This window comes from Nannospalax galili, unplaced genomic scaffold (assembly GCF_000622305.1).
Source record: "Nannospalax galili isolate Female #2095 unplaced genomic scaffold, S.galili_v1.0 scaffold227, whole genome shotgun sequence".
Classification (NCBI taxonomy): Eukaryota; Metazoa; Chordata; class Mammalia; order Rodentia; family Spalacidae; genus Nannospalax; species Nannospalax galili.
Genome location: NW_008360303.1, coordinates 6,405,872 through 6,416,482, shown reverse-complemented (window position 1 = coordinate 6,416,482; position 10,611 = coordinate 6,405,872).

Here is a 10,611-nt window from a genome sequence, read left to right as displayed (position 1 = left end):
CCCCAATTCTATCCAAAGGAATACTGACAATGGATTGCTGTAGATGAGGAACAGCTGATCCTCCTGGAACAGGGACCTCTGGCTGACTAGATTTATCAGAAGGACAGATGGGGGCAATAGATGGGGGTCCTGACAACACAGTGGACATTGGCAGGGATGACAGAGTATGGAGGCTCTAGAGGGAGAAGAAGGCTGTTTATCTGACGAGTTTATATTCATACTCAGATGCCACGGAACTCAGAAAGTAAGTGACTGTGACCAGTAATAGTCATATATATAGAGATTAGAAATGCATGTGAAAACGTCTCAATGTCAGTTGCCTTAAAATGAATTTTTCTGTATGAAACTGTATTTTAACAACGAAGTGGAGATCTTTTCTAAACATTAAAACCTCATTTAATTTTATGTCTTGTAGAGTTTATAATCAGTAAAAGATTGTACAAGCGTAATAATTCCTCTGTAAACCTAAAAATGTACAGCCAATTTTGAAAGAGATGTACCCTAGCTCAGAAAAATGTTATTGAATAGGTTAATGCTGTTGTAATGAAATGCTTCTTCTAATTAAAAAAAAATACAGAAATTTTAAAGCTTGTTTTTAATCAGTATCTCATCAAACCCAGACTGTCCTTGAACTTTACTTTGTAGATGAAGATGACCCTGAACTTCTGATCTCCTGGCTTTCACCTGCCAGAGCACCACCACATACATTTTTATACAGTATCAAGGCTAGAACTCATGGCTCTAGGGCTTCATATGTGCTAGACAAGCACTCTACCAGTCGAACTACATGTCAGTCCTGAAGAATTTTGTGACCTTATTTTCTCTAAACTCCTCTTTTAACCATTCCAAACGCTTTCAAATTCATATCTGGAATTGTCACAGGAATAGCAGTACTTCTTTTACTTTTCTGGGTTGTTTACTTTCCCATTGCTTCTAGGATGAAGGATTAATTTAGTTCAGAGGTCTCACCCTGTGGCCATCAGCTCCTTGTTTCTTGGTTGTAAAGAAGCAGTGTATTATGTCAGAGGCATGTGGAAGAGACCTTCTCATCTCATGGCAGCAGGATGGAACAAAGATAAATATTCTCTTTTATTCAACTATATTTTAAATCCTATTATTGAACTGTTTATGTTCATTCCTCTTGCTAAACCTCTAGAAATCTCTGTTCTTCAGATTGACTGAGTTGTAGATTCTACACAATAGATAGAGCATTCAGTCTTTCTATGCTTGTCTAATCACTTCAAATATGTCCTCTAGATATATATCCATTTTTCTCTTTTCTTACAGAGATTGCCTGCCTCTGCCTCTCGAGTGCTTGGACTAAAAGCATGCACCACCACTCCCGGCTATAACCATTATTCGGCAAATGAAAGAATTTCATTCATTTATGGCTGAAGATAATAATATTCAGTTTTGGTTATAATGACTCCATGTATTTAAACCAGATGTCTCCTGGCTATACTAGCTTTGTTAAATTATGTTAAGTTAATAACACTTGTTTTTTTTTTTTTAAATGGTATTGCTCTAGCATAAGCTGGCATGCACATCTAGAATTGTTTTTATCTTCTTGTGAATTGCTACTTTTGTCATTATATAGTAATCAATTTTGTCTCTTTTTATATTCTTTTGCTCCTAAAGTCTGTATTGTCTGATAGAAGTGTAGCACCTTCTGCTTGGTTTGGGGTCTCCATTTTCGTGGAGTATCTTTTTTCATTCTTCTGGTTTCAGTGTGTATGTCTTTGTTGATGAAATCAGTTTCATGCCATTGAAAGCCTTAGTGTTGACATCATATATGGGGCATGTTTAGCTTTTATGTCTAGAAATGAGCGTGAGTTTCTTCTCTAGGTCTTTTGTGTGAGGATACAAGTCAATCTAGACAGGGAGAACTAGGGTTCAGATTCCCTTCATGAACCACAAGCTAAAATTGCCTGGATGATGACTTTGCTCTAAGGCTGAGGATGGTTTGCCTTAGGATTTTGCTAATATCAGCTTCATCTGTAGTCTTAGCCCTTCCCTTTGCACAGAAATTTAGAAGAACTCTCAGAATCAACATTCTTATCCTTCCTCTAACATTACTAGGCTTTCAGCATTTGTTCCTCTTGTGCTGAGAACTAAAGAGAGCAGGCAGTCATTTTTCTGGTTAGGTCCTTGTGTTAAATATTTCCCCTGACAGCCGCTGGATCTCAAATGCGTCTCGGTCTCAGCATCCCTGCTTCTCTCTAATTCTAGTTTCCAACATAGCACACTTACCACCCTGTCCACAAAGAAAGAATCCTTTCCTATGCCCTTCATGCAGCTGCAATGTTTGTCCTATTTCCTAAATACGGTAGTATATTTTGCTTTGCCTTTCTTCTAAAGTTTTTATAGAATTTTCTATATGGAAGAAGGGGATGGCATATCTGTTCAGTGTTTTACATTTCCCCATGGCTAATATTTATGTCACTTTGGCTTATACCAAAAGATGGAATTCTTTAGGAGCCATCTCAAGTTATTTATGAGCACTTTTAAAAGCTTAGAGAAGACTATGAAAATGGGTACAATTGTCTCCAACACTGAACAGAGTCAATATTATTTTGCTAACCCACATTCAACCTTTGAGAAATATTAACGAATTTTTGTTTTGTTTTTGAGACAGTGTTTTCCTATAGCCTCAGCTGCCTTGTAACTCATTAGATCAAGCTGGCCTCAATCTAACAGAGAGCTGCCTGCCTCTGCCTCCTGAGTCCTGGAATTAAAGGCATGTACAACTACTCCCAGCCAGATTTTGACAATTTTTAATGAATGCTTCTCTTGACTTTGTCTAGAATAATGAGTCTTAGTTAAAAGTAACAGCTTGCTGTATCTTTCTACAGGGACCAGTTTGTTCCAATACTTGAGAATTCTTTGTTGATGTTTAAGGGATCTTTGAAAATGTTTGTAATTTTGATTTTCTGGTGTTTATTGTATGCCCAAGAATACATATCTTCCAAGATTTTACAGCCCAGTCAGACTCTGGAAGAGTACACATTTTCTTCTTAATATTTACTGACAAAGATTTCCATATACTTCTGTAAAGTCTTTTCTGTAAAGTTCAAACAGTGTTCATTCATTTGCAAATCGTTATTAAGCACCTTCTATTTGAGGAGTAATATTCAGAGGGGAGAAGTGAATATAACATAGAAGCATCAATAAGATTTAGGGGTCCACTTTCCCAGTGTAGAGCATGAAACAAATAAACAATGTACCCAATTTTATTAGTATTCAAAAAAATTGCTAAGTTGTCAGAGGAAAGGGATAAAATAGAGACAAGTGAGGGTGAAAGTTGTACCTGTTGTGCATGACTTCAATTTTAATTAAAGTAGTCAATGGAAGTTTCATTGAGAAGTTATAATTTCATCAGAAACTTCAAAAGAGAAGGTGTTCACTTCATGTGTGTCTGGGATGGAGATTCAGTTTCTGGAAGATAAAATGGCTGCCACAAATAATAGTGAGTTTACGCAAGCTTGACATTTATGAAAGAAGAAGGTGACCGGGAGTCGGAGGGTGGCTGCAGCAGTGGGGAAGGGAAAGAGTGAGATGTCAGAGAGGTGGGAGATGGCCAAGCAGATCGACTGTGCTTTCATTACAAAACCTTTGGCTTAGTGGGATGCTGAGTAAGGGAACAACATGTTCTGACTTTCATTTTACAAAGCATCACTTCAGCCACTGTGTGGGGAATAGTCTGGGGTACTGAGCAGGAACAGCATAATCAAATTGTCATGCCATTTAATAAGGGTGACCTTTAAAGAAGATTTCTCCTTTGAGTCCAATTCACAGTTCTCTCTCCCTTCCAGTAAAATTGTATTTAATTGTCAAAAATGAAGCATGACTTTATTCTACAATTAATGGGACTTAAAGTGCTAAACCACAAATCATAATGGGTCAAGCTATATAAGGGGAAAAGAAGGAGAATATGTTTATCATGTAATCAACTTTCTGTGGCATTAGTCTTTGTCATTAATCATATAACTTGGACTATCATGAAAGCAATAGATAATAAATTTGTAGTATTTTCATGACTTTAAATTTCTTTGTATTTCCTTTCTTTCTCACTCAACCAGGCAGTGAAATACTTACAGTTGATCTGCTGTAAGTCAAAGAAAAAATTTAGTAGATCTTCTTTAAGGGAGTGATGCCAGACAGGTTGAACAGTCTCCAGTGGTTAAACTCACACCAAGGGACATCCAGGTATACAAACTTGACTCTGTAGGCCTTAACATATATAGCAAAGTGTGTGAAGTCTTATGGGCATGGTACAGATAGGGAAGTGGGAGCTAACAAGGATTAAAATATATTGTATGAAATCCACAAAAATTCAATAAAAATATACTTTAAAAGCTAAGTACTCTAGTAAGACTTAAATCAGTTAAATTTTTTTTTAAAGAATAACAGACCTGGTTTTATAAGCTGATCATTCTACTGCTAATATCCTACCACAGCTTCCAAGGTAAAATCATTGTGCAAAATGTACTATCACTTCAGTGTTCCTGAGGTATTTGCACAATTTTCTCAGTGCTGATACAATTACAGAGAGGAGGCACACGCTATGACAGAGGGAACACCTTTCACTCCCGGGGTAGACTATGGTTATCCCTACAGAGACTTTGAGATTCACACTGATAAATGGCATGCATGTGCTTTTCTTAGTATGTTTAATATTTTCAATAATTCTCTTTTTAAAGGGAAAAATCATTTTAATCACTAATCAGAATGTTTTCATAATCAACACAGCAAATTCATTTCAGGTTTTATGAATACAAGTCACATTTTTTTTCTGACTGCTTACCATTTCTGCTAAAATTCCAAGTTTGGTCATGTTGGTCTTCTTATTCCCCTCAGTACACCAAATGAAAAAATAGTGCCTAGAAGAGTGGGTTTCCAGTGTTGAATAACTGAACTGTGATAACATAATTGAAACATTTTTCTTGTCTCCTAAATACACAATCACTTTCCTCTCCAGCTACGCAGTTAGTAAATACTTCACATTCAATAGCTCTATAGCTGAGCAACCTTCTCCAGTTTGGTTTGGTTCCTTTTTTTTTTCTATGTGTATGAGTGTTATTCCTACATGTGTGTAAGTGCATCTGTGTAGTGCATTGTCCATGGAGGAAGAGGGTGTCAGATCCTCTAGAACTGGAGTTATAGACAGTTATTAGCCATCATGTGGGTGCTGGGACTCAAACCCAGATCCTCTTTGAGAGCAGTCTGTGCTTTTAACTGCCGAGTCATCTCTCCAGTCCCCAGTTTGGTTCTTTATATCAGAAAAGTGAATTTGTTTTGGCTCACTTCACTCTTTGTCCCCTGTATGAAATCATTAAATGGTCCACCTTCTATATCTTGATGTCTTCTCCAACTCCTCTTATTCTTTGTATCAAAGCCTCACAGCCACCACAGTTAAAGCAGTCATCTCTTACCATGTGTTTGTTTGACTGTTTCCTTTTTGAGTCAAAGTCTCCCTGTAGCCCCAGCTGGCCTGAAACTTACTCTGTCAACAGGGCTGGCATCCATCTAACAGAGGTCCTGCATGTATCTGCCTCCTGAATGCTGGGATTAAAGGCCTTTGCTACCATACCTGGTTATTCTCCTACTGTTTGATAACAATAGCCATCTTTATTTTTAATATATATTTTAACTGAACTTTTGTGCATTTCATACAATACATTTTAATCGTATTTAGACACCCCCCCTTCCAGTATCTGCACCTCCCATAGCCCCTCATTTCCTCTTGATGAATTTTGTGCATTCTGTATTATGTACTATGCTAAAGCCTATCAAGTTTATGTCCCCAAATGTCCCTTGGCATGAGTTCATCCACTGGAGCCTCGTCAGCCTATCTAGTGTCACTCCCTTAAAGAATATCAACTCTCAATCACTCAGCAGTCATTAGCTACCAATAGTTCAAATAGCCTTTAGAACCATGCTCTCTTATCTGTGTCTGTGATTCAATTTCTGTTCTCTATAGTTTAAGAGATCACTCAAATGGCCTTCTCATTTCTTTATTTAAGTGGTCTTAATAGTTACCCATTACTCTTAGACAACTGCAGAATTTCATAGTATGGTTTATAAAGTCTCACATAACAGATCCTTCTGTCTCATCCTGTGGCATACCCTGCTTCTGTTTTCACTTGTTACAAACCTTACTCTGTGTATTGAATAGTTTCAGGTATCAACTTGACACAACTGAGAAGATCGCTTCTGGGAATTTCCTCTATCAGATTGGCCTGTGAGCATGTGTGTGAGGCATTTTCTTGATTTTTTTAGCAATGTGGGAGGCCTAGACCACTGTGGGCATTGCCACCCCTGGGTAATTGGTTCTGGTTATATAAGAAAGCAGGCTGAGCAGCGACCAGTGAGCAGCACTCCTCTATGATCTCTGCTTTATTTCCTTTCCTGTCTTCCCTCAGTAATGAATAAAGCCTTTCTTTCCCAAGGTGATTTTGGTCAGTGTTTTGTCACAGCAATGGAAAGCAAGGCAGAATACAGTATGTGCTGAATTATCTCTGTTTGATGCTTTCTGCAGTCCTTAGAGTGGCATCCTATGTCCATTCTTGTGTCCTTTGTTCCACAGCACTTTCAATGTTCTCCATGACTTATATGAGGTTTGCATCTCAGGTCTTTTCTTAAACATATTGGCTTCTCCTTTGTGTGTGTCATAGGGTTTTGACTTTCTTTTACTTTAAAGATCATGCTTTTCTATGCTCATTTCAGAGTGCATATGCATTTATTATATATTTTTATGTGTTTCACCATGATATAGCATTAGCTCTCAACACTGTCTGTCTTGCTCCATGGCTAACCTCATGGGACACAGCATACAAAGAATAAATATTTGTCAAATGAATTAAGAGATGAATTTCAAAACAAGTTTAAAAAATGTTTTTTTTTTTTTTTTTTTTTTTTTTTTTTGTGTGTGTGTGTGTGTGTGTGTGTGTGTGTGTGTGAGTGTACTGCCTGCATGTGTGTAAATACACTGGTGTCATGCAATGTCCACGGATGTAGGAAGGGGGCGTCAGATTCCCTGGAACTGAAGTTACAGACAGTTGTTAGCCACCATATGGGGTGCTGAGAATCAAACCTGGGTTCTCTGCAAGAACAGCAACTGCTCTTAACTGCTGAGCCATCTCTCCAGTCCCCCAAACAACTTTTGAAGTAATATTACATTTTTATTAAATAAATTATGAATAATGTAATCCCCATTTATCACCAAATGATAGTTTCAAAGTAATTTTAATTTATGCTTTCTAATCATATATTAGCCTAATAAATTTTAATTATATTTTTACAGAACTGGCTTTCATATTTTAGAGAAATACCTAACTACAATTAATATTATAATAGAACAATTAACATCCTTTAAAAAGGAGATTTTTAACTCTTGTTAGCTATGAGTTAGGAGGATTAACATTAAAAAACAGAAAGCAGTATACCAGATCCCTAGCAAGCATCTAATTTGTATTTAGGAAATATTATTTAATATATGACTATCTCTAAAGACTGTCTTTTGGTATGTTCAAAGACTTTGACATTTTAGAATTACTGAAAATTCTGTTTTTATCATTATTAGGTATTTGAGAATTTTTTCAGTTTCGTTTTGAAAACTGATGCATCTACTACAATTTCTATTCAGAGCTCAAGGTATTGAGGTAAAATAATACAGACAGTGGCAGGTAAAACTAAATTCACAAATTACTGCTGAAAATAAAGAGATATTACCAAATTTAAGTCATTCAAACTGTATTTTAAAAGCAATACACTGTGAAAACTGCCATACTTAAATGTGTGTTCATTTAACAGAATTTATGAATTCATAAGGTGAGTTTACAAATTTCTTTTTGTTAAGATGTCAGGAGTGTTTGTAACATGGAACAGATATTGAAATTATAATAGCATTAAAATATGCCAAGTATTATTCCTTTATCTGACACTATTCATCACATTGTAATTAATCATCAAGGAAGAAAACAACTGTTATTTTCAGATATAGACCAATAGCGCTTAGAAAAATCAAATCATCTTTCAGAATCATTTCATTCCATGGTGCTAATAATTCAGTGTTGATGGGTAACAGCCAGATCGCATTATATAATTTTCTTTACATTCTCCATGTTATGTATGGAAATTTCATTCTGAGCTGGAAATCTGCTTTTTTCTCTCAAAGTCATTTGTAGTAATGTGATAAGTAGCAAAAGGTCATTTACAAACTATAATGTGAGTTTCAGCTGAAGCTGGAAAATGTTAAAAAGAACACTGTAAATGCAGGACTGGGTGGGTGAGTCACCATAAGCAATGCAGGGTATTCTCATCCATTTAGTAATATACAGTGACATTTAACCTCTTCTTTTCAGTATTACATTGAATAATCTAGCAGTGATCTGACATTTTAATTCATTTTCAAATGATTACTGTAGTCATCATTATACATAAACAAGACCATGATATAATGGTCTGAGTATTTGTGATCCCCTTGCCACAGTCACATGATAAAATCCTAACTCCCATGGACAGAGTACCTTTGTTGAACAGACAGGGAAAGAAGAACCATCATGAATGGGGTTCATATTCCCATGAAATTGACCTGTGGGAATGTGTGTCTTCCACCATTCTGTGACTACAAAGAGAAAAGGAGCCATCAGTGACCGGGGAAACAGATCCTCATGAGCTGCTGAGTCTTCCTTGATGTTGGATTCCTCTAGAACTGAGAGGATGTTTCTATTGATTCTAAGTTCTTTAGTCTACAACAATTTGTTATAGATGACCTAACAGTCTAGGACAAATGGAAAAGAGAAAACTTCCTGTAGCCTCATTGACATATATTTTTTATAGGTTGGCATGGGTATGAAATTTTGCATGCTCCTGTAGTGATACATTATACAATACTACACTCAGGGTAGCAAGTCAAACAACCATGGATCATCTAACTTCCTTCCCCTTGTGCCATGATCCAGGAAGTTCTGATCTACTTTTTTCAACCAGGGAAAGGCATGGAAAGCATCAAGCAACTACTTAATGATTCTTCCTTTTACCAGTGATAGCCACAAGCACCTGTTCCCATTTGTATTTTTAACAGAGAAAAATTCTTTGATGTTACTGTTATTATTATTTTTTTTTAATTCAGGGACATTTTGAGTCCTAACTTCCAAAAATAAATATTAAGCTTAAGAACATGTAAGTACAATCTAGGTAATATCAATATTTTCAATGAAATAGTCATACTTTAATATCTTATTCATGGCTAAGTGAAATCTCATATTCCCCACTTCAACCCTCTTTAAAAATTCTCTTCTGTATTTCCGAGTAACATATTATGAAATAAATGATATGTTTTAGGTATTTTTTTCTTTTCATATTTTGATATCTGTATGTTAGTATGTGCTAAAATATTAGATAAGTATTTATCTAGTCACTATAATCTCCATGATCTATAATGCTTTACTTCAGGACAGTGTCTGAAACCATCATCTTATTTAAAAGTATCAGAAATATTCAAAATTGTGTGCGAGATGTATGTATGACAAATGAGAAAAATGAACTAATAATCTTTTTTTTTTGCTGAATTATCTGCCTTAACGATATTCTGAGTACCAAAAGCTCACTTCTTTATTTTACTTATCCATTTATTATTTTTAGTTAAAGATTCATTTAATTTTTTCAATATTGTTCTATACAGAATAGAAATGTAGGTAGACAAGTTTACAATTGAATACCTTGAAAGAAAATCTGAACACATTATCATTTGCAGCAATACTATCTCATAAATTAACTGATCATTAAAAGAAAAAAAAGCCCTCTTTCTAAATCTCTCTGCTGCCTCAACTTTCAGAGAATATGCTGAGTTCCTACTTACGCTATTTACAAATTCCAAATTAATACTGTATAACTTACATCAAACTCATTACTGTAAGAACTCAGTTTAACATCTTTGTTCAGAGCTCTGTGTGAGAGAAAACTACGTTGACATATTGATCAAAGACCAGGAAACAACTTTCTAAAGTCATTGGAAAAGTCATTCGACTCTGAGAATACTTTATCAGTTACTTGTAAAGACAGCTGACTCTAGATTGGTCCCATGAGCACATAGCTAAATTCCACAGCAAATTCATCTGAGAAGTGGCAACTGGAAGTCTCAAATTCATGTGTAAAGCCACAAGAATTACCTGTTGTCTCACTTGGAGGATGGTAAGCATTAAGCGATGAAGCGTTAAAAGGTGATAGGATTCAGTCTTCACTGAATTTAGCTCTATTTACCATGTAAAACATGCAAAACACTCACTATACATAAAAATAAGGCAAGAAAAACAATTCATCCTGAGACAATAAACTCTTAACAGCCTCCCCTGTGGCCAGGCAGAAGCTACTGTTTCTCTGAACAGCCACCAGGTGGCAGTTAACTCATGGCCGATAAGTCTCAAGGTCTCAAGGCCTTAATCAAATCCTCCACTTAGCAGTTCACGTGTGTGTCTGATTTTGGTGGGTGTGCCAACATACACATCAAAATTATCCTGTGACCTAGATTCTAAGCTGTTGAAGGTGTTTTGGGACATTTTTAATATAGCCATCTTAAGCAATAGTGTTTTTTTCCATAGCTGATGTGCT